The 26,440-nt window shown below is 41.7% G+C and overlaps 1 protein-coding gene across 3 annotated transcripts in view; it reads right to left on the minus strand.

Annotated features, from left to right (window-relative positions):
- zfhx3 (zinc finger homeobox 3) overlaps positions 1–26,440 on the minus strand; it is a 351,767-nt gene that overhangs the window by 138,479 nt on the left and 186,848 nt on the right. The window contains exon 1 of one of the 3 annotated variants that reach the window (XM_020053671.3): positions 13,786–14,023. The exons of the other annotated variants lie outside the window; for them this stretch is intronic. The gene's annotated coding sequence lies outside the window, so the exon portion shown is untranslated. Of the gene's footprint in view, positions 1–13,785; positions 14,024–26,440 lie in introns of those variants that run through there. 3 annotated transcript variants of the gene reach the window in all.

Raw genomic sequence — 26,440 nt, forward strand, 5'->3', positions numbered from 1 at the left:
GGGACGTGTCCAGTCTTCAGTACAGGGGGGATGTGTCCGGTCTTCAGTACAGGGGGGACGTGTCCAGTCTTCAGTACAGGGGGGACGTGTCCGGTCTTCATTACAGGGTGACGCGTCCGGTCTTCATTACAGGGGGACGCGTCCGGTCTTCATTACAGGGTGACGCGTCCAGTATTCAGTGCCGGGGGGACGTGTCCAGTCTTCAGAACCATGTACCTATCAACAAGGCTGCTCATACCGAAACAGTGGAGGTGGATGGACTGCCTTTATTACACTGTTTGGGGTCACCAGGATTTGACAGGTCCCGGGCTCTGCCTCGCCACTGAATCACTGCAGTACGTGGTCCTCCACCTCACCCAGCTGACATACAAGCACACTGTGGGATGTGGAGGGCAGGAAACGGTCGGCCAGGAGGGCATACTCAGGATGTTCCTAGGTTCCGTTTGGGATTTCAAAGTGGGACACGTGCTAGAGCTTTTCAATCACAGTAACGTACAGACTGTGTATTAGACAGAAATATTATAATATTAAATATACTGGGTAATTGGATCCATTAACCTCTAGTGACTGTGTTCCCAGCTCCTTTTGCTCCAGACCTGAACCAGGACAGGATACTACATAGAACCAGGCCAGGTCAGCACACCAGAACTAGTACAGTGCCAGGAAAGCACACCGAACCCAGTACAGCACACCACAACAGAACCAGGCCAGGACACCGAAACCAGTACAGCACATCACAACAGAACAGGGCCAGTACAGCACACCAGAGCACCATAAAGAACCCAGATTGTCAGTTGTACAGTACAGAGAGATGTACCTTTGTCCCCGGCCAACCACTGTCTGTTGCTCTACAAGTTAATATTTGCTTCAGTCTGCTCATAAATGTGCATGCCATTAAACCAAACCTGACCTAAATGCATTTTTAACACCCCCAGTAATTAGCAGAGCATTTCCTAGTAGGAGGGAGAGAGCTAAGAGGCTGCTGATTCCTCCCTGAATGTCTCTGTCCAGGATAGGAAGAGAGGAGGGGAGAGCTTGAAGCCAAGGATGCAGAGTGCTAAACGAGGCCGGTGCCAGCCTCTTCACTCTAGAACATTAAGTGTACACTACAGCGGGGGGGGAGGAGTTAGCATGCAGCCAAACAGCCTGTCAACACAAAGGGGGCGTGTCAATTAGGGGGTAATAACACAAGACAATGAGTAAACAAGCTGGGGAAGTCCAGACCTGGCCTGTTTGTAAAACTCTTTGCCTCTCCTCTCTGGCCCGCAGCTGACACAATGGACCCACTGTAATTAGCCAACCAATTGGTTGTTTTTCATTTGCATATAAATGCCCTCATAGGCCAGTGCTAAACACCCTGACAAAAGCCATGCCCAAAACAGACGTTTGCCACACCTCTGCCTCTCTACAGGTCCCAGGGGCCCCATTGAGACAAGCTGGTGGCCTCCTCCCTGTGCCTGGTGCCCCCTCACGCTGCAGACTGGCACCCATGGCCTGGCAGGAGGACAGGAGGCCAATGGAGCGGTGTGGTGAGGGTAGCTGCGTATTCTGCTCCACTTGGTTCCTGTTTCTAGTGAGGTTGTGAAACAGTGCATCCAGGCTTCCTGTTGAAAGCCAACATAGCCGGTTGTCATGACAAAGTACACTTTTTGACACTGGCCACAGTGCTGGGGAATAAACAAGGGGGTCCAGGTGGTGCGCACACACACACACACACACACACACTCACACACACCGGATTGTCCTGAGGAAACCAGAGGTCTGAGGAGTGTGAGAAATGTGTGCACTCTGGTGATCAGGGTCTGTTTCAATGCAGCCTGACTTACACCGCGAGGCAGGGAGAGGACAGCTAGATGGGGGATTTGGCAGAGCAGGCCAAGCACACAGATTACACTGGTCAGTCGGCCCACTGTTATACCCTGCTTTACATTCAACAGGAAACACACCAGGCTGAGAGAACCATTTCTATAAATCTGAAATGTGTATACATAATGTTGGGACAATGCAGTTATGCAGGGGCTCTTCTCACCACCATATTCTACACTTCCTTTTCTTTCCACACTGTTGTTATGACAATGGTGATTCATAAAAAAAAGTTAAAGAACGGAAGGAAATGATGAGACTAGTGTCTGCACCCCCTCCCCCATCCCCTCTACTATAAACAACGCCTGTGTCACCTACAAACTGGCCCTGGCGCTGAGACAAGACGACTTCCAGAGCCTCTCTGGCGGCTCTGCTAATAACTGCCGTAGTCTGAAGAGAAGAGAGAACCACCACACGGGGGGACACTTCCTGTTTCATCCCCCAGCCTGGGGCACCCATCCACAGGGCCGTGCAGCCCAGACTGCAGGCCCCAGGAGCCCTGCTGGATGTTAGCGCCGGAGGCCGGGTTCCCACCTTACTCAGTGAAACCCATTTCTCCTGACTAGGACAGGACCAAACATGAGGGAACACCTGGCTTATAGAGCTCACAAAGAAAACAGTGCCAAACCAAAACCTACCACCATCCCCTCTCTCTGTCCTATACTGCACACCTCAACTGATCTGCACAAACCACATTCAGTCTCAGTAGAGATTCTACTCAAATTAGCAAGCCTAAGCTCTGTGGCAATTTCTACATATCCAGCAACCGCAGGCGATTAAAGGAAACCTGCTTAAACACTGCCCTGAAGCCATCCACAACTGACAGAGCCGAGGAGGAAGAAGGTGGAGAGAGAGATGGATAAAGAGAGGGAGGAAATAAAACAAAATAACACAATAACACCGAGAACCCTGGCAGCTAACACCCAATGGAAGAGTTGAGGTTTGCTGCGCCCAGCCCAATGATCACCTCTGGATGACCTGCCAAATGCGGTCCGGTTGTGCTCAGTTCCTCTGCTGTTCCATGCAGCAACACTTCCCACTTATTTGTTTATACCTGCATTCAAAAATAAGTCTGGTTTGTCCTGTCCGGTGTGAATAAAACAGAGAGAACAAAATGGCAGAGAGAAAGGGAGACAACTTGACACAGACTCACTCTACCATTGAAGGTTTAACAAATAATTAGATGAAGTGCCACATCAGAAATACAAGTCTTATATTTTACAAACACCAACCACAAACCGGCCTCCGTCGTCTGACTGTGCCTGAATCAGAGCAGACCTTAGTCATGAAAACTGTCACGCAGCCATGTAACACTAGGTCTTAAATGTAGAAGGTAACATTAATTCAGCAACCAGACTGTCTGTGACATCACTGCCAGGGTCACTAGTCTGTCATGACCCCCCCCCCCCACAACAGGCCCCTACACCCCCAACACGCCCGAGGCCAAAACCCCCTCCGGGTCACGACAGCCTCGTGCCGGGCGTACTGAACCTGAGAATGAAAACCAAACACTGGGGGGAGGGAGGGCGTCGTCTGTTGCCACGGCGTCACACAGGCATACAGAGGCTACAGTACACTGACCGGAACGTGGCTAGCCCCTAACGCCAGGGAGGTCTGCCATTAGCCCCACTATATGCAGGTTTGTGTGTGTGTGTGTGTGTTTATGTGTGTGTGGTCTTCTGCATCTGCATGCGTCTCTTCCTCCTCAGGCCAAACACAGACACACACATCTCCAGTGCTGGGTCTACTGTGTGGGAGTCTGCCTCTCTCTAATCAATTTATTATGAGGCTCCCAGGTCCTCCTGTTTGTTCATTTAACACAGGGAAAATTTGTTTTAGGTACAGTGAGACCACGAGTGACAGCGAGCGAGCATGAGTGGTGGCCGGTAAGGGGGTGGGGGATGGGGTGGGGGGGGGTCACACAGTACAGACTGACGCCCTTCATCTGACAATGTTTCAATGGTGTGGCTTGAGGAAGTGTTGATTTAATTGCAGCCCGGTTCAAGGCCTGATACAGTCTGTAGGACACCTGGCATAAACAGGCCCCACCCAACAGGGGGTGGGGGGGGGGGGCATTAAACCCTGCAGCCAATCGGATGGCTCTTCTGACATCTCCCGTCTGACATCTAAATGCACATTTGATGAGAGGAGATGGAGACGGAGACGGGGAGAGACAGCGGATTTCTGTTTTAATTATAATGTCTGCAAGAGGACAATGTGATGTAAACAATCATCTCTGCTATCCATAGCAATACCACCAACACCATAATGGGAAGAAATGTCATAATGTAGGCACCTCCCTTAATGATGATATTACTGAGTGGTTCCCTCATGCCAGGACCCTCGCTTATTACCACCACCAGCAAAACACTAAATAAAACACTAAAGAAAATAAATATCCTGTTGCCTATAAGTGTATAAATATAGCGCATCATAAATGAATAACTACATGCCAGAAAAAGGAAATAATGCGCAGCTTTCTGAATATGTAAAAATATGATATGAAACTAAAATGTAATCATTTCCTCAGCTCTGTGGTTGTGTTAATACAGACCTCTGAAGAGGAACCAAAATGAATGCAGCCCTCGGAACCGATCTGATGCCTGAACACACATTCAGAGAGGGCAGACATCGGCCTTGGCATTTACACACACACACACACACACACTAACCCAGGAAAGTAGGGATCTGGTTAGCGTTTTAACTGACCACAGTGCTAGTGTTACCTTTACTTACAAACTGGTAGAAATGACTTCAGTGACCAACGTTAACACACTTCACATGCATGTTGAATGACTGTATCCGTTTTTATCAACATTAACAGCATATTTATACTGTCATCAACTCTTATCTTATTTACCCATTCTATTATGCATCTGTATAACCGGTCTCAGAATGCTAATGCAATGAATGACAGAACAGGAACATGAAGAACTAGAAAATTAAATAGAAAAAAATACTGCTGGCATCAAATGCTTAGTACATTCAAGTGAGAAAAAAAACATACATATACATACATACATATATATACATATATATATATACATATATATACACATATATATATATATATATATATATATATATATATATGAATATATGTGTGTATTATATGAATATATACTATTCTGCATAGCTAACAAATTAAATGCTATTTATACATACACACACACACACATACATACATATATATAATATACATTTAATTTTCAGTGTAAGCCTTACCTCTCACTAGACTAGGAAACTAAAATGTCAATAAAGAATAAGCTGGTTTAAGAATGTTGGAGGTAAACAGGTATTAGTTAGCAGCGCAGACGTGCGTGCGCATCTATTTATGTGTGTATGTATGTGTGTGTATTTGTGTGTGTGTGTGTGTGTACGAAAGCCCGGCGGAGGGCTGCCGTCAGAGGGAAGGGAGGCTGCAGCACTTAGAGGCCATTTTATTGCTTTGCTGTGGTCAAGTGAGGAGCACCGAGCTCAATTCCACCGCAACAATGGCAAAGAGGGCCGCTGAGACAAAAGGGGCTATCCCTGCTTCTTAACCCCTTCCTTGTTGGTCAATGGCCTCCTAGACGGCGCGATGACGACAGCAGACCATGTCAGAGGAATCCGGAGAGGATGACAATCCTACATGAATACTACACCAGCCAAAATGGCTGTCAAGTGCATGAATACATACACACTGACACACTTATCACGTGCGTAGCATCCTCTAAGCCCGGGAGATGAGAAGCTAGGGATGTGAATGGCTTGGGAGCAGTCGTCGTCTCTTCGGCATCAGACAGAAATAGTAGATCCTAGAGTCCCATCTGGCTTAGTATGGTGAGCAGACACCATATAGCTGAAGCTACCTCTTCCTCTCATCAGTCTCCCTGTCCTCTTTTTTATTTATCCTCCATCCCTCTCACTCTGTTGGCTTCTCTCACTTTCTCTGCCCCATGGGGGATCTGGACGGACTGCAGCACATTGTCAAGTGAATCACGCTTTTTGTTTGAGCTTTTCTTTTACACTAAAAAAGGGAAAAAGAGGGCGAGAGAGGAGGGGGGGGGCTCCAATCCCCCGTTTCTTTTCTTTGGTCCCTAATCCAGAGGAGGTTAAGCTGTGGGGTACACAGAGAGGAAGTGCCATGGGCCTGCTGGGGTCCAACACATCCCAACCAGGCATTCCTCAAGCCCAGCCCTGACACACATAGCTCTGCAAAAAGCTAACCAACTAGCTCCTCCGTGAAAATAAAAGTTGTCAAAAAAAGGATCTTGAATATCCAACATAGCAGAAATGCATATTGAATAAAAGAAGTTAAGAAACATCTTCCTTTAAAGGAAACCTACTTTCATTTAAAAATGAGAAGCATAAATAAAAATATGAAGGCACATACAGCTTTTCATGCGGATCAGCTCCACTAGCACCTCCAGGCAAATATTAACTAATATATCTGGTTCTTTCAAATGGTGTCATGATGTTAGAGAGACACTGTCTGTCACAAGGTCTCCATCTGGCCTCACTCCCTCCCTGGCCAGACCACTGACCCACAAATAAATGCCATCGCTGCGGATGAGAAGCTTGCACGATCATACTAACACACACACACACACACCGCTATTACCATTATATACACACACTCAGACACACACACACACACACGCACACGCACACACACACGCACACACACTGCTATTACCATTATATACACACACTCAGACACACACACAAACACACAGACCGCTGTTACCATTATATACACACATTCAGACACACACACTGACTGCTACTACCATTACACACACACACACACAGACCGCTATTACCATTATATACACACACTCAGACACACACACTGACTGCTACTACCATTACAGACACAAACACACTTAGCTAAAGCATATCCTGATGTTGCATCATTGTGCTAGCTAGACACAGTAAGATACCTGATGGAACAGCTTCAAATTAAATGAATACTGGAACCATTTACTAGAATATTTATTCAATAACAATTAAGGCATTCTCTATTATGCAAAAATAATAGTTACAAAATAATTTGAATATTCTCTTCACATTTTAAAGTTTAATGAAATTTAACAAAATCAAATTTATTTAAGCATATAAGAAAAAGGAACATTCTGTTATCATTGCTTTATTAATAAATATGACAGAATTATGCAATTAATAAAAAATATGTATTGACAAAATGTCCTCACGCATGGCCTCACTAAAATCTGGTGTACACAGCACACGACACACACACGCCAGACGACACACAAACACACAAACACACGCCAGTTGACACACACACACACTTTTTTCGCCGGGGAGTTTTCATTCTGTGCATTTTAAATAGCACCGTTCCAGTCAGACATTTGACTAGCACTGATAATAATAGGATATAACTGATAGACACGGCCTGGCTGCCAAAACAATATGCGGACAGGGGTGGCTGCACGGAGCTCAAGTATACGCAAGAGGAAGAGGATGACAAAGAACGCGAGGATGATGAAAAGAGCCTGAGCGCGTCGTCAGTCACAGGCCAGAGGGGCCCATGCATTGTTCCAAGGCTCAGTGTGGGGAGAGACAGGCGACCTGTCTGTGTGTCCTCCATGTTTTATGCATTCTGTCCTTTGTGATGATAAGCGCCAGCGCCGAGGGTGGAATGCTGGCCTCCTGGGTCCAGGAGAGGGGTAGACTAGGCTGGCCCGGAGGGAGAGGGGTGCTGTGGAGTTCAATTGGGCAGCCCCTGGAGTGCTCCCTGTCGCCTCCCTCTAACGGCTACGTGGCCACGGAGGGTACGTACGCATGCCGCACACTCCTCTGCATATGGGGGGGGGGGGCATATGGCTAGCGGCGGTCCCCGGGATGAAGCACGGCCTAAGCCGCTACGCTACCGCTGCCCTGACCTCTGCTGTGGCGTTCCAGCTCCTGTTTGAGTCACATCCCGGAGCCCCACTGGGCCAGAGGGCACCGGACTACAACACCCAGGCACACTACCGGGCCGGCTAACGTCACCACACACCCACAGGGAAACGACAGGAGCCGGCCAACGCTTCGGTTCATCGCGTCGCCGCTTTTCTAATAAATACAGAGGAATCAGAAATGACCTGTATAAATCCCTATCCATACAATAGAGGATAGACTACACATGGCTGCTGGACAATGTGCAGTGCCAGGGGTATTTTCTAATGGCTAATTATGTTGATTGAGAAGTGTGCCTCATGGTAAGCATACATTCACATAGATCCACATGTGGCAGGCTTTAAACATCTGTATTTGTTTTCAGAAACGTAGAAGTCACATTCAATTACCATTATTGCATTTGGATGCAAATATGTGTGCTTGCTAAAGGCTATGCATTCTAATAGGAGCTCTAGGCCGAACTCGCAAGCCATACATACCAGCTGCTATTTTTTATGTAGTGCTACATGAAGGACAAAGGAGGCCGAGTGGCCGACGTGGAAGGCCCTCTATAGCTACTTAATAAGGACCTGATGGGAAGAAAACTGAATGGACGAGCCTATAGGAATCCCTCCCTATACAGACCTGTCTAAAGCCATCTCTCCACCACAACAGCCAGGTGGGCTAGGGGCTTCTCTGTTCCTCTCCTCGTCCTCAAGTTCAGACATATTACCAAATGAGACCCATCAGCTTTGTTTTGCATTTTGAAGATGTGTCAAGGATAATACAGAACAGTGTACACAAACAGATAGCAGGTATATCCACAACAGAATCGTCAGCATATTGGGAGGATTACTCGGAAATTCTTTAAAATTTAGGACAAGACATTAAACACCTCGAGCAAAAAATAATAATTGCAAAAAGACAGCACGCGCACACACACACACGCACACACACGCACAGACATACAGTACATTCACGCACCTTCCCAATCGTCAAACTCTACCCCACCACAATGATTTTCAGATTGTTAACAGGATAACATATTGTGAAACAGCTAACCACAGACATTCCTGCCAACTTGACTTGAAGGAGATAAAAGAATGACAGAGAGAAGTAGAGCTCATGAAGAGGAAAGGGAACAGGGAACTGAAAATGGGTTTGCTGCTGGCACAGAGGAGCCCTCATGGCCATTGGGGACTGCTAGGAGCCGAGACGAGGTAGAGCACGCGCACACACACCTGAGTATCGTTGGCATCCAGTGGCCCCCACCCCCTGCGCCCGCCTCGTGTCCAACCCCCAGACCTCTGGTTAATGACATGGCTGACACGTAGGCCACTTGTCTGGGCAATGGGACAACTGGAAGAACTGGTCCAGGCTGCACAAGCTTGCATATTCAAAACCATAATCTGTAATCAGAGCCACTGGTCCTGCTAACCTCGTTTCCACACGGCCCCACAGCAAATGGAGGAGGGAGCCACTGTTCCTTTTCCCCTCTCCTCTGATATCAGTGGAAAACCACTGGAGACAAACAAGTGTATATAGAGACTACCCTCAATCTTAGAGCATGTCTCTTCACTGGAACAATCATTTCTCATTGCAATTAACTCTACAAAGCTACAATTGTGATAGAAAAATGCATGTAAATAACAATACCAATAATTAATATGTTAAATATTTTATTAGTAGCAGTAGTAGTAGCAGTACTAATAAAAATTATAATAGTTAATTACTATAATTAATAAGAAATAATTACTGAAATTATTTGTTAAATATCAATAAATTAGACATCATCACTGGTAAAAAAAAAATTAATTTTATATATATATATATATAAATATATTTTTATTTTTTTCTGGAAGGAAGAAAATGTATCCTGCTTGGATATGATTTGGCAACGTGACCAACAGTACGGAAATATATGATGCTAGTCCATGGGCTGCCTGCCCTAAGCAGCTTGGAGTTGGCCCAAAGAGGCTTCTTTCTATCTAGGGACATAACATGGCTTCTCTAGGGGTGCTGCCAGCCTTGGCAGGAGGGTGGGAGGGAATGTGGGAGGGGTCCCCAGACATTATCTTTCCCCCGTGTTACCCCGTAACTATGTCCGTCACCACCCTCCTCCATATTTCATCTCTACGGCACCCCATATTCCCGTTACCCTCCAATCGCATATCCAGACAGGAGCAACACAGTCAGTGCCATGCACAGTAGTAATGCAATATGCAGTACAAGCAGACAGAGGGCCATCATGCAGGTAGCATGTCAGCATGACCAACATGGTATCATATACATACTACCACTGAGAAAGGAAGCCTGAGTCAAACTCCTAGTCTCACTATACCACTTGGCATAGAAAAAAGATCAACCACAATTATTATATTCAAGTGCTTGATACTAGATTAATAGTACTTTCTATAATAGTATTCATCTTGATAGTAGCCATCATACTAATGATGATCGTAAAACAACTATTTAATGTCATTAACAGCATCAGTTACATTTCCATATCATACTTCCCAGCAAAACACACTACACCTAAAATGTAAGACCCTTCAGGTAGATATGGTGATATTCATTTAGTATAATCAAGGCACACTGTTCAAATTATGTTGCTCCCATATATTTTAATACCATAATTTAACACAGTGATACTGAACAGTTAAGCACAACGTTAAACTATGGGTGAAGACAAAGGTACCCAAAATACATGTTTAGTCAAATATATCTATTAAATAAAGCTTGCAATATTTCCATATTAAACAAACTGTAAAATAGGCATGAGTTGCACAACATACAAAATAATAATGTAAATTCCGAATTACAATGTAATAAGATTTATAATAACAAATTATGTCTAAGATCAGGGTCATGCAATAAGTCTGTATTCTTCCTCTCAAGGAAAAAGGAACATAACACTGCACAAAAACACAACAATGCTCATTACTAATCATTTTGAAATCAAAGTTTAGTATCAACCAGAAACGTCAGTGCACTCTGGTATTAAAAAAGTCCATTGTGAAATCTCTCCAGTCCCCTTAAACACCATCCAGAAAGGATGAGAGAACCAAATAGTTTATCTGACCATGAGGTTTGTTCCATGATTCTAATACAATACAGGAAATAAAGAAGCAACTTAAAAATCACCAGAAACCCATACCTGAGCTTGTAAATGAATCCTATCTAAACATGCAAGAAAAAATACTAAACATTCGAAATATATATATATATATATATATATATATATATATATATATTGTTTTAAATATCAAAAGCTATCAACATCCTCTTACACTTGGTGTATGGTAGTTATTTTAACAATCTAAAGGTTGACGAAAGGTTTTTAATCATTTGAAACGCAAGAGCCTTCGAAGAGCAACTGAAATGACACTGGGTAGAATAGCTGTCTTTGTTTTGTAACGGAGAACAGGCAGGATTGAGGAGGGAGGGAGTGTTAGGGAGATTAGAGGAAGTCCTGGCACATCACCTGTACTAGGCTAGATTCCCTTTTCCATCACCCGTCTGTAATCCACATCTATAGAGTAGAGGTACACACACACACACACACACGCACAAAAACATACACACACGCACAAAAACATACACAGGCCCAAATCTACGCCACATTTTCCCCTTCTAAAATATATGAATAATGTATATAAAAAAAGAAAAAAAGAAAAAGCATTTATTATGTTCTCTATAGTGACAAAAAAAGCCTCCACTGTCCGCTAGTGTCTCCCTGTTGCCCACTCTCCCAGCACTATCCTCCGGACACACGGCTGGTCTGAGTTAACCACACGGGGACTGCTGGCCCCTCTAGTTGGGACAAGTCGGAGAGGTCTTAGTATCTGTTTTTCTGACCTCTTCCCTGATTCCTTCTTCGTGGCCCATGGCTATCTGACCCGTTCTATCCCCCTCCTCCCCCATCCATCCATCCATCCCCCCTCCCTCCCTTCTCTTTCTATCTCTCCCCTCTCAGAGTCTTCAAACCCCACAATTATATACTTTCGTCCATTCTAGACAGCCATAGAAACATTTGTACAGTGTTTCTCTCCAGTTTAACAAACTGGAGGCATTTTTTTTTTTTATCTTGCACTTGCTGACCCCCAAAATCTCAGTGCTATGCTTTGTGTGACCCCTCAACATTACCCCCCACACCTCTCTTTTCCCTCAGTCTCTCTCTCACACTGCCTTCCTTCGGTTGTTTGTGTAGGGTTTTTCCTTCTTTCTTTTGTATCTCTCTTACACTCACTCGGTGACCCCTGCTCCCCTGTTTCTTGCCGTCTGACCCCCAGCCTCTCAACCTCCCCCTCTCTTTCTCCCCCAACCCAGCACATCCCTTCCTTGCCTTAGCTCGCAAAACGCCTTTCCTTTCCTCTCTGTCGCGAAAACTCGTCGGTCTTCCTCATTCTTTCAACCTTTCTTCGATAGTCTTCCATTGCGTCTAAATGTTCTTTATTTTTTGTAGGCCTACTTTTTGGACATATTTTTTTCACTGCTTTCGGGGTCCTTAACGCCGAGAGGACAAGCATTTCCGCTTTTTCCTGTCTGTATGTCCTTCTCGGAGTGACTGGTTATGGTCACTCAGGTCTATCGTCCCCGTGTCGTGTCTATTATCAATTAACATTTGGGATATGTTTAGATCTTTTGGTGAAATAGCCCGGTCATATTTTTTGCGAACAATCCGTCGTTAATGATAATACATTTTTTCCGAAAGTATTACATCAAAAGTTGATTTAGAATCGGTTTTGGTTGTTTTAAGAAGAAATAGTTAGTTTAAAAGCGTACTAAACATCTGTAATAAGATTATTATTACGCAGGGTATAACTAATACAAGAAGCTAATACAATACGATTACATAAAAGCTTGGGGTTTTAATTTATAATGTTTTCTTTCTGTGTCTGGTATAGCTTAATGTTTGTTCTGTTGTAGCCTGTGGGTAAGCCTATCCAGTGGGAATGAAATGTTATATTCTTGCTCTTACTTAGCCTATTCTACAAAAATCCATACGAGCTGTCATCTGTCTCGTCGGATAGCATACCTACTCAGTAAATCCCCTTTCTCTGCTCGCATCACCATTCTATTCTTTTCATGCAACCCGCAGCTCAACTCTGCTTCGGCTATGGGCTCTCCCGTACCCGAGGTCTTACTGATCCGCTCTTGTCATGAAGGAGACCCGGGGCTCCGTTTTTAAACACACACACTCACAAAACACACACATACATACCGATCGATTTGCATGTGACTCCGTCAGGGAATCAGCAAGAATCGACTTTAACATTGCATCAAAGAAGCAAACAGGAATGAAAATAAAAGAAAAAGATGGACAAAGTGGGGAGAAAGAAAAGTAGAGGAACTGGGACGTAAAGCGGGGCGGAGGGAAACAGCCTACAAATCTAAGAATCGAATCGGAAAGTGAAAATATGTGTTTAACATAAAGGATTTTTATCAACCTGTCATGGTGCTGAAAACAGCGGACCGACCAACTGATATCTGTCAAAATAACAACGCAGGCGGTGTTTCTCTTTCGCCGGAACGTGCACGGACCCACAAGCTGGACTAATGTGCTTCTTTCCTGGCTACGCTCGTGTGGTGCTCCCGCTACCCTCCGTAGGCTGAATGTAAACCTTTCCACTCGTAATTCTCCTCAAAATATGTCTCTTGACACCCATAAGCCTTCTCTATCCCCCCTGATTCCATCGAAAAGCAAAAATTTGTTTTTAAATCCATGTTTTTTGTGGTCTACTGCTTGCAGAGGAATCGCTGTCTTGCCCTTTTCTTTTCTTCCAGTCATGAGGAGAACGAGGACGAACGCAGATGTAAACACAGGTAATGATACGAATAAAAACGAAAATAAACAAAACTACTTGCATGAATATAAGTTGTAATCGCCTGTCATTTCTCAGAATATGAGACTAGCGAAGATCGGTGCGTATCTGGATAATAGGAGAAACCTTCGGTTAGCCTTCTACTAAAAGTGAAAATAATCGAATCGTAGAAACATAGAGAGAAAGAACAGAGAAACGCAAAGTTGTAACTTACAATTTTTCGCTGCCGCTTTGTGATCCTTGCTTTTTAATCCAGTATTGAGACGATTTGGCTAAAGATCCCATCAAGGCAGTCCCTTTTGGTCAGTTTGCGTTTAGGATGGCAAAAGAAAGATCATTGTTGTTGCGGAGTGTAAAAAACCAAGTATTATAGTTGTAAAGGCAATATAAAAATAATTTGGATGCAAAGCAGGCGATGAGTCTTGTGTTAGAGGGAGCGAGGAAGAGGTGAAAGTGAGATCTGATGATTGAAAAGAAAAAAACTCTTTGGATCTTTATTCCTGCTAATTAGTTTCCTGCAAAAAATGGCTGTGATTAATTCAGTGCGCATGTGCTTCATTACACAGGCACGACGGGAAGGGCTAATTAGCCACCTTCTGGATCAATAAGATTCAGCAAAGGAGAGAGCTAGGGAGAGAGAGAGGGAGGGAGGGAGAAAGAGGAGGGAGGGAGGGATGGATGGATAGATGGAAGAAGAAAAAGAGGAAAGTAATGATCAGGAATTGAAAATATGGAATTAAGTACAGCGGAAAGTAAGAGTTTGATTAGAAGGAAGACAGCGAAAGTTAATAGCCTACTGGAGTAGACGCTACTACCGAAGCAGAGAACCCAATGCCCCGCACTTCGCTGCATTTTGTCCGTTCTTTTTTGTTTTTGTTTTACCTTATAACGCTTTTATATTTCTTATTATTAACATATTTTTTATTAAAACTCAGTAACAGCATTTATATTCATTACATTACATGTTCCTATATTGTCACTTTGATTAGTAGTGAGAGTGAATGCAGGAGTTTGAGATACTTTTGAAATGTAGGCTAATTATAGGCTAGGCTACTACTTATGGACACAAGTCAATATTTTCATGATAGGCTACAGTTGGACAGTACGGGGAAAAACAAGTAAACGAAAAATTAAGCATTATTCATAAGGAAACTTTGAAAAGACTTGTCCTATTGACATCTAAATAGCATGTTATTTATTTTTGTTTTGTAAATGAATGCCTCGTCTCATGATGATATAGGTTAGATGTCTAACTTGTGGGATATCGGTGAATGCCACTTGAAGTAGAAGGTAGGCTACATTACATGCGACTGAATAACAACTTGACAATTATTTTAACCACATATTTACATATTTGCAAACGCAATAAGCTATTTTAACCCGATCGGAACATTTAAAGCATAAAACGAGGCAAAACAGACCTATATGCCTGCCTTGTGGTTGCAAAAGGCTAACACTTATAATGTTGGGTAGAGCTTAATATCCTTATAGTACACTATAAAATGGGGATCAGCAATTATTTACGTTTACAAAAATATAACATTGTAGCAATGATGTATCTGATAAATATGCTTTATCCTCACTGTAACCGACCGATAAGTTCAGTAAATGTAGTTGCATGCATGTATAATAACCTACTTTTGGATACAAATATGTAAAAGGAGTTTTTCGTGAGAATCCGAGAATGTTCAATCCTTTAATGAAAAACTAAGATTTAGCTCGATAAAATACGCATTGTCCCAGGATAGTAGTGAGACGGAGGGAGATGAGAGACCTGAGGGGATTGGAGACTGTAAGTCTACTGTCAGTGTAAAACACTAGTCTACAAATGACAGTTGATAACACCATTTTAATACAAAAGGAAATACATTTGGGGGTATTTTACAATACCTCGACAGCATGTGGGCGATGTAGCCTATTTAAAATAGTTACAGAATATAAGCGAAGATCTCAAAGTTTGTGTGTGTGTGTGTGTGTGTGTCTGTCTGTCAATAGCCACGTCCAATCCACTAGTTTAAGTAGACCAGCCTCTATGGGTGAAATGTAACAAGTTATAACGTTTAGGTGTTTGAGGAGACCTATATTAAAAATATGTAGGTCTATAAAATAAACAATTGAGCAGCAGATCGCAGGAGGTTACTGACTGTAAGAGATGCGTTAGGGAAGTTTGCATTGCACGATTCTCATACTGTCTCCTATGGGCCTACCTATGCAGGTCCAAACAGAATATATAAGCTGAAAATCAAAGTCCTAAATCAATGAAAAAATGTCTTACGTGTAATAGTTTTTACAGTTTGTAGGCCTAATGTTTATTGTTATTTTCTTTCTACCTGTGTTAGACATATATCTAATAATCTTATTTAGCTTGATATTTAACCAAATCGTTTTGTAAATGTTTTTCTTGTAGTGTTTTTATTAACTGTGGGTGCAATGTTAAAATCAAACAAAGTTACCTGAAAACAACAATCATTAGTTTTATGTTTATGTATATCCGTGTATTTAGAAACTCTTTCTGATAAATAGAGAAACTTCCTAACGCCTGGGTTCAGAAAGGTGGCATTTGATCAATACTAACAACTGTAGTATAGATCGATGACTCTCTCCACAGATTTGCCTTTTTCCCCTTCACTTTCGCCCAAAACATTTCGCCACTTATAGATGGTCACTTACTACCTTTGGTTTCTCCAGAATGGAAAGATTGAATTCTAGAAATCCACCTTTGAGCCTATCCCAGTGCCCTTTGTCATGATAATTCTATTGTTGATTCTCTGTAAAGAAATGGACAATCCCTCCTCATTCTCAGTATGCACACTGTCTGTGCGAACAACTCCAAGGGATCGTCACAAATAAAACGAACCCGCTTAATTTCATTGATTACATAATATGTTTATTGGAGTAACTTTAATCTAAATTGTGTAGGCCTATTCAGCATTTCCTTTGAATTAGAGGTGCAAGTGTAATTTATGTAATAAATATAATAAAAATGTATTATACAAAACATATATATTTTTTAATCATCGGCGTAAGGCACATTTGTGAGATTTTAAAGGCAGGTGTAATTCTTGTTTTAGGCTACTTTGAAGATTTAAAACAAGAACATACACATTTCAATATAACATTGAATTCAATTATTCTTAAACGAGAAAGTAATATGTATATTTTAGTGTGATAATCAAGACTACAAAATTAATATAGTTTTTCCATATACATATATATATATATATATATATATATATATATATATATATATATATATATATATATATATATATATATATTTCTCCTTCATGTTATTAACATAACATATAGCTACATATAAACGAGCACAAACACCTGTCTAATAATGAACACACAACAATACAGTTTAGGCCCGAAATTAAGTAAAGCATGTGAAAATATTATTTCGATGTTTCTTTCTGAATGCTCTTGTTTCATGATGATGAAAGTCTTCATGTGTATCTTGGTCTGTGCGGGGAAGGTTGACAATCAAAATGGAGAGCCGCACGTTCACTGAGCTCGTGCAGGTAGGATACGTCAGATCTCGTAGCCAAAGAGAACGTAGGGATCCTCACTATGTAGGCTATTCTACAGCTATGCGTGTGCTTTACAATTAGGACCAAAACGCCATAACGGTTGGTAAAACAATAGCGCACGCGCGTGTGTGTACATACGTTTGTGCTGTGCGTGCGCGTGTACTTGCGTCCTACAGACAATATTTGCAATGTTACAAGATTTCACAAGCATTATTGAGCGTGAGGCCACATCTGATGTAACAATCGAGCCTGGAGTCCATTCAGAATCCTAGCTACATCTCACCTGTACCAAAGCCTTAAAGTGTGCTACATACTGAGATGCTCATATTTAGCTGTGTGGCAAGCAGACGGAAAGCATCTTCAGCATTTGGGATATGTCTTCTCTTTTGAGTAGGTGAGATGGTAAAATGAATGGGTAGGCCAACAAACAAAAAGTTCGAGAGGAGTTGGAGTGCCAGTAAGATAATAAAGAGCATCATGTTATTGGCGCTGGTAACAGTCATCTGAGCCAGTTTAAAGCTTTAGCATACCGATCAATGTCAACCTTAGTATACAGATTATATTTAACGATCATTAATGCAGTATAGACCAGTAGAACACGCATGTTTATGAATATACACAAATCAAATAGATGTATGTCCCCGAAAAAATGACATTCATTATGCTATGTGAATTCAAATGCGTCCCTCACTGGGAACGATAACTGTCCACATGCCAACCTCAATAGGCCTACACCAGCAGCACCGCAAATTCAACACAACCTGTATGACAGCCGGTGAATATGACAAAGAAAAGCGAAGGTAACTTTAAAAGCTATATAGACATATTTGGACCACATGAAAACACTTGACCATCACAGATTTGAGCAGAGAACAGTCTACATTTACACAGAATTATATGGACCGTTAGAGTTTTCACGTGATGTTAGTCATTTATGAATTTTATGTGTGTGTGTGTGTGTAGTATCTGTGTAGTGTGTGTGTGAGTGTTACTTTATATTGACCTCATGCACCGCGCGTGCCATCCAGGATAACAAAGCACAACGGAGTGCACAGGGGAAATGAGAGCGGGGTGAAAGCATTTACAGATAAAAGCTGCAGTCTGGAATAGACCCATAACTTTATAAAGGGATAATGAACATTTTAGTCTGCAGGATTTGGGGATTTAGGTTATTATATTAGCAAACGAAGCACGCAAGTCCACGTTTACTATGTTTAAGTAAACAGAAGAGTACATGGCAAAAATTATTCAGTCAACATGTTTATAAGTTTCAAGAAAACATTCATCTTAAAACAATATTTTCAGCTAGTCAGTGATTTAGAGAACTGTTCATGTAAAACACCAATATTCCGTAATAAACAAGTAGTTCATAGTGGCATTTATTAGTAGAATAACGATAAGCACATTCCATAATTCGTCACATGAAAAAATAATTCTGGATTAATAGACTTTTATAAGTGTGGAGAAGCAGAGTAAAATGCGGTTCCATGCGTTCCTCCTAAAACAAACAGAGTATTCACCAAGGGTCAGTCAGTAGCGGTGAGCTTTTGTCCGGCTCTGCTGCGCCTGGGGTGGATGGGGCAATACATGCTACCAGGTGCAATGGGAGCGCCCTCTTATGTTCACTCTGGCCAAAGGGATCAAGGACCACATGAACCTAGCTCACCAGAGCCATGCGCCCCCCAGAATGACATGTCATACCTGGTGCCCACCTGTGCGACAAGGCGCCAGTCCATGCCACAGGCTATGACTATAACTAGTGTGATTAGATATTTACATATGGCCAACATGCAAATCACCAAATGCACTCCATGACCCGAATGAGATGTGCATGCTTGGGACAAGACCCATAGTGACTACTGTAGATATTTAAATAAACAGCTCACCAAATATCGCATTCATTTGTGTTTAGGTATATGAAGCCATCTCTTTATTTACATACTGGTTTCAGTAAACGTCTTTTAGTGAAGAAAGGCATTTTTGAAAAGGCTGTAACTAGATATGTTCTACCGTAAAACAACCCATATTAAAAGCTACTTTTGCTTTAAAGCAGTTTACTGTTTATTTCTATATAAATGGTACACGTTTAACAAGCTAACTCACTGTGATAACATTGTATTTGTTACTTAAAATACATGCAGTGTAAATACAATGTTCATGTTAAAATTTCAGAAATTAAATAATTATAATTTTCTATTAGTTGATTATAATATCTTATTCGGGACCATACCCAGCGGTTAGCATGATGTCTTTCTCAAGATTTGAGTGAAGGGTGCCCCATCCCATAATTTATGGGGTGTCTTACACTCAAGTGTAGATGAATATATTACATTTCAGTCATTATTTAAACATGTGTTCCTCATGAATGCACTACACATACCCGAATCTTTGCGGAAGCGTTTTTAAAGGTTATTTTGCATTGAACTGTTAACCCCGGAGTAAGATCTCCCGAAGACCGATGTTTGCTAAACTGTGATGCATGATGAATATTTCATCCGTTAGTTCACAACTTCTCTTCAAAGACTTTATTCTCTTTGTCACACGCAGCATTTAAGACACACAAAATTCATATTTTGCATGATATTTTGCATGATATTTTGCATTCTATATTTAGCTACTATTTTGAAAAGCCCTCCTGATCTAAATAACTTATTGAAAATCCAATTTAGTCTACTGTGAATATAATTGAAGTGATGGAACAAAATTATTCTTCAAAAAGTGTTTTGCTATGACGGGCATAGTAAAGAGAACATTGTCAAATGTGTACAACAATTTAATAACATCCGGTGAGTGATCAACCTCACTGACCTATTGTTTTAATTGTCTACATTATTCGTCGTAAGCTTCTTTCTTTTATTTTTACATGTTTGCATATTGGTATGTAATGTCACTGTTTTGAAATAAATATTATTTCATTGTATGTGTTATTTAGATAGGGTTAACAAGTATCAGACTAATATATATCATGTTAATCACAAAACTATGTATTTGATTAATTAATTAGAACATTAGGCTATTATTTCGAAAAGTTATGAAACATGTTCGTTTGTGTATTAATAGAATTTAATTTGCTCATTTAGTCTTTGTTTTCTCGAAAACGTTAATTGTTTGCAGAGTAAATTATTATTTTTATATTTAAATAAAGGGTTGCAGTATTCACAGTGGAGACGATTTCGATCTCGAACACTGTTTACTTATTTTGCCTGTAACATGAATGTATATTCACAACGAAAATTAAAAGCTATTAAAAATATATTTGTTTGTCTCTGGTGTTTGTTTTTTGTTCTAGTAAATTAAAAGAATGCATCAGCAAGGTCAGAAGTGGGGAAAAAGAAATCCGTTTTGTAGGTGCTGACTGACTGGTTTTGTGATGACCGTGGCCATGATTTAGATACACTTGTTTTGGAAGCTAAATTTGATAACCGTCCTTCTGGCCAGTCTGCCTTACATGAAATAAAGAATGTAAATCCGTCTCTATTCTCTATTTCATTCACTTGAGTCCACCTGCTTCCAACCCACTATAACTTTTTAGAATGTGAATTAGAATTAGAATTCAAATGTTATATTTGTTATTGCGAGGTGGATATAATAAGCAATATGCATTATATGTGCATTTCAGAAAACGGAGGTCAGCAAAGAGGTTTGTTTATCTAAATACTATGCAACATGCAACCTTGTGTGTGTTTCTCTGTGTGTGTCTGTCTGTGTGTTGTGAGAAAGAGACTGTGTGTTTGCCCCCAAGAGTTTGGCACTACCGTATAATCTTTTTTATTTTGTAGGAAACTAATATTGTCCATTACACCATGTGCAATATAAACGTCCGGTTCGTTAAATATTGAAGTTTTCTCTTTATTCTGCGGTTTGTCTGGTCTGTATACATGAGCAGCCGTTCAAACGTTAAAAGATGGGTGTTGAGAAACTATAAGTGATGCAAGGGGACACTATTCGTGTCTGTTCAGTAAAGTAGGCTACAGATGGCTTCCCCTCAACCCTGCAAAAACAAGACAAAAATGTATTTCAACCTGCCTGGAGCAAGCCTCAGTCCAAGCGAGCAGCCTCATCATCCCTTATCACTGGCTGTCTGTGCTTCAACCATTTCTTCTCTCTTCAGGTAAGAAAATAAATTTCAAAACCTTGATTTAAACCAATTCGTTTCCGTAGACACTGTGATGAACATATTGGTGTGGTATAAGAAAATGTATGCGGAGAGACCGGCGAATAGTTAAACATTTCTATCAAAATCACAATACGTTTCAAATGCATGAAAGTGTCGATATACACAAAGTTGGCCAATGCTAAAAAATCAAGTAAATCATTCTCGACTATAAATGCGCAACCAATATTACAGTGATGGTATAATTCACAGGCCCACTGCACATCTCCATAGTTCCGGTTACGCTTAGGCTAAAACAGGCTTAGCGCCTACATTTCAGGTCTATGGGGACATATTGAATAATGGACAAATCCGGAGAGCTGCTGTCATAGGCTCATGGTGACAGACAGAGCCGTGACACATGGGCTTTGCGCGTTCTGGGAGGATAGGAGAGAGAACACCGGCCGTCTCCAACGTCCAGAACAGCGGGTTACCAAATCAGAACCATATGACCAGTATACTGCACTGTGGATGAAAGGGAATATCTAACTTATGCGATGAACACATGCAGAATACAATAACGCAAGCACAGCGTATTATCAACCTATAAAGAAACATTACATCGACGCTGAACCTTATGCCTGATTAAACTTTGCGCTAGCACATTGTAGAACTATAAAATATTTTTATCCGAGATGCTGCCAAGGAAAGTCCCCAAATTGCACGCAATGAGAGATGACAGGTGGAAGCGGTCACAGAAGGGCAACAGAGATCTAGAGCTATCGCAAAGGGTCACCATCCAAATCCTCCGCGAGACCGCCTCTGGCTGGCTTATGTGCCAAGCTTTGGTCATCATGAAATAATTTCATCCACACATGAACGCTTTCGTGAAATTCCAGTTAGGAAATCCTGTTTTTTCTACTAATAAATATCAAAATATTTACCGCAAAATGACCTACATGAGCTGAAATGACAAGAACACAAAATCTCTTACAAAATAATTATTCATAAACATTCAATATGGAGATTCTAATTTAATATATTAAACAAAATAATACTATCCACCTAGTCTCATAACTATCATTACATTGAATCTGGTCTTGAGCACTTTCGTATTTAATGGAAATGAAAACAAAATAGAATTTCACATCTTAATTTATCAGCTATTGATAATAATGTAAAAAGCTAAACGCATGAAGTTGGCATCCTTTCTGCATGAAGTGTATACAGGTACAGTCCAGCCTACCAAATCAAAGGGAATAGTCATTATGAACGGAAACAGAAGACAACGATTAAATCAGATGGATCAATGGACACATGTTGAGAATAGCCTTTGATTTCCTTATAAAGTTAAGTCTCATCAAATTAAAGTTGATCTAATTTAAACCAAAAGGCCATTGTTGAAGACAAAAGTAATGCATAAATATGATGATTGTGTCTATGTGTAAATAAGTAAAAAAAGAAACAACAGCCATATTCATGTTTATTTTTAGTTTCCCTGGACTGAAATATCATACTTCAGCTATTTATTTAAATAGGTTCTTGTTCACGTAACTGAACATACTACTCAATGAGCTCAACATGAATCTTCTTACTGAATAAAAGAAAAAGAAAACAATGTATTTTCATTGTAAAAATGTTTTTGCAGTCAGTCAAAGGATACCATTTAAGGAAAGTGGAATTAATTTTCAGCTGAGAATTGATATTCGCAAGCACATCAACAGAGACATCTACTAAACCAAGCAATAGGCTGGCCTTGCTTTATTCTGCTTGAGGAGCATTTTTACGAGCAAACAACTCAAAGACGAAACGCTCTCTTTCTGGTCCTCTAAAGTGTTGTGAAATTCAGAGTATTACTGTAGCCAGAACAATCTTTTACTGTAGCCTGAGCAATCTGTTACTGTATTCTGAACAATCTGTTACTGTAGTCAGAGCAGTCTGTTACTGTAGTCGGAGCAGTCTGTTACTGTAGCCTGATCAGTCTGTTACTGTAGTCAGAGCAGTCTGTTACTGTAGCCTGACCAATGGAATTGTGCAGTTCATGTTGCCTGGGAATGACTGCAGGTCACCAAAGTGTCTGACTCTGAATTACTGGACGTAAACCTCCACAAGTCCCTCCCCCACTACCCTTCAACTTCAGCTCAATGGCGGGTGATCCCACTCACCATTGGTCAGCATTTCTTTCCAGCATGTAGCCTGTTGCCCTAAACAGGCAGGAGGAGGTTGGCCTTTGGGGTCCCGGGCCAATAAAAGCAGGTGATTAGGATATTCCCCGGCTAGGTGGGAGCTTGTTAAGGCAGAGGTGTTTACCATGACATTACATTAACACTATACAGGGGTTTAGACCCCACCAGAACAACACACTACGCCCCTGACAAGGACTATCAGTGGCTGTTTGGGTTTGTGTTGGTGTGTTTGTGTGCAGACAAAGGATTACATATGTCCACATCTTTAGATAGGATTTAAAAGGATACACAAGGCATAGGCAAGCTGTGGTCTATGCGAATTGTTCCCATGATTAGTTGAATTGGGATTTTGATGTGATTAAATACAGATTATTTTGATGCATTACACTCCATACAGAAAACACGACACATTAACAACAACACACTGTAGGTCAATGTGTAAAAGGTTAATCCATCCCTGTGGTCACCTGGCATTACATGACATCCCCCTTATTGCTGAAAACATGACGACATGTGCATTTGATCACTGATACACATTAATTCACTGTATCATGGCTTGTTTAACTCAGACTTCAATGATCACTTGATTTTGACTTAAACGTGGACTTGAAACGATCGAATGGCTTCTATTTGAACGGTTGTATTCTGTGTCCTGAAATGTAATAATACTATAAGGTTAGAAGTGCCAATTATTTTCTCTAAATATATACTGCATAACAGAGCTGTCTGGGTCTACCCGGCACCCACTGAAACGTTTGCGCTGGCCACATGGCTCTCTTTCAACAGACACAAGGAACATAACGCACGCAGATAAAACCTTGGATCATCTGTGTCCGAGAGATATTGGTCGTCTCTCCCCCACCCCCCAAAAAAAAGCAACAGATATGGAGGGGAATTGCTTTCAACGTATTCTGTTTAGAATTGTAAATGTGTTGTATAGGGCCCCGCCGTCCAATTACATGTGTCTTTCATGTATGAAATCATGCATGTCTTTTTTTACCGGGAGGCCAAAGAGGGCTGGCACAAAGGGAGCAACCCTGACTGCAGAGCCGAGGCACTGTGCAGAGCCGAGCTGAGCTGGGCCGGTGTGGCGTGGCGGGGCGGGAGATAGGAGCCCTGGGCTAGGAGCACAGCTCCATCAGCGGCATACAGGCCAGGGAGGTGGCGGGTGGAGGGGGGCGGGGGCCAGTTCTCTCGCTGCATCATCTTTGTCCTATTGTGAGCCAGGTCACCCTCCGGGCCCCGTAAAGCAACGCGCTGTTCACAGAATACATCTCAGATCGCGTCCTTAATTAGCTGCACAAAGATCGAGATTGTTTCTACTACTAATGCTTTGAAGTGTTTCATTTTCCACATACTCACACAAATAAAAAGAGCCAAAAAAAACCCAGATATCCCTTAAAGACACATTAGAACGCTCTAAATGAGGTCTGTTAACTTATTTATTTTCCCCTCGTATATTCTCGTTTTCTCACTTTCACAATGATGGCTCGCCCCAGTGGACTTCTAATTTGCGGGGACCTATATTTTGCAAAATGATATAGAAGTTTTTCAAACAAAGGCCCATAGATTTGTTCGTTTTCTTTTTCTTTCTTAACTCTATAAGCACCATTTACTTTCAATCAGGATTATTTAGAGCAGAAAAGAAGCTCTTTGACATTAGCTGAAGAGCTACTATGTGTGTGTGTGTGTGTGTGTGTTAGCTGCATTCTAGAGTATAAAGAACCCTAACAGTGTAACATCGCAGACAGGAAGCAGGACACAGGTGGAGGGAGAATGCAGGACTTTTAATAAAAAAACGAAGCAACAAATCTTTAAACAAAAAAAAAACAAAAACAGAACAACGTTGAAACAAGGAATGAAATCCAAAACAATGGCTGACAAGATACACTGGGGAAGGAGGAGCTGAAATAGGGCCAGTGATCAGGAACACTGGGGAGGCAATAACAACTAACAGGTGTCCTTGATCCAAATGAGGGAGGGAGTGGATCTCACTGGTCTGCCATGCCAGGACATGACATTAAGTGCCACAGTATTACCAGAATAAAACCTAAACCTCAGTAACTCTGATTCCAGTGAATAAATACAAATGCAAAAGCAAACACAAAAATGCTTAATATTTTTCCTAGATCGGGCATCATGATCCAACTAAATATGGGATTTAGTGTTTCCAACCAACTAGACATGGTTGCACGACAGCACGTTAATTCGATGTCATGGTATCAGATCCTAGTAAAGCGTCATCTCCAAGCCTTCATCTGTGCTGCTACAATATCTGGCTGTGCCAGTGGCACACTGAAACCCAGGCCAGATCTCAGAGTCACTCTGTATGGAAATACTGACCCCTGAACCAGGAGCCACACATGTCCACATTCCCTACGTACAGACAGACACACTTATTCAAATGGAAAATCAAACACACATGGATGCCAAAATGCATGCGTATGTATGCACACACCCACACCCTCGCACGGCCACACATGCACGCGCAAAAATACACACACTTAGCTAAAGACCAGATATGACATTTTATCTGCTGGAAACCCAGTCCTCTCCCCTTAATGAACTGTATAATCCTCATCCTGGAACTATCAACAGTCCCTTTACTGAAAACACCAGGAAAAACCTCCCATTACCACGTGAAGGTGTGTGTGTATTTGTGTGACCACAAATGAAAATGCATGTGCGTGTCAGTTTATATATATTCTGTATAGAAATTAGAAAGTATACATATTCTGTATTAACAAAAATGTTAGGAGATGGCTAGGACAGCATGTGTGCTTTTGTCAGTCTGTAGGTATATATAAATGTGTGTGTGTGTGTATGATGAGCTGCCACCACCCTTCCCTGGTCAACCAAGCCAAGCGGCCACACGTTTCCCCGTCACATGTGCAGAGATGTGCTCTCTGTGGTCAGAGCCAGGGCCTGCGGGGCATCAGTAAAGAGCCCAGGGTTAGCATCTATCAGCCAGACAACCTCCACACATCCACAGCCTCTAATCCAAAGGGAACAAACAGGAGAGCAGAGCATGAAAGCAGGCCGTTTACCAGCAGCCCT

This window comes from Esox lucius, chromosome 2 (assembly GCF_011004845.1).
Source record: "Esox lucius isolate fEsoLuc1 chromosome 2, fEsoLuc1.pri, whole genome shotgun sequence".
Lineage (NCBI taxonomy): Eukaryota > Metazoa > Chordata > Actinopteri > Esociformes > Esocidae > Esox > Esox lucius.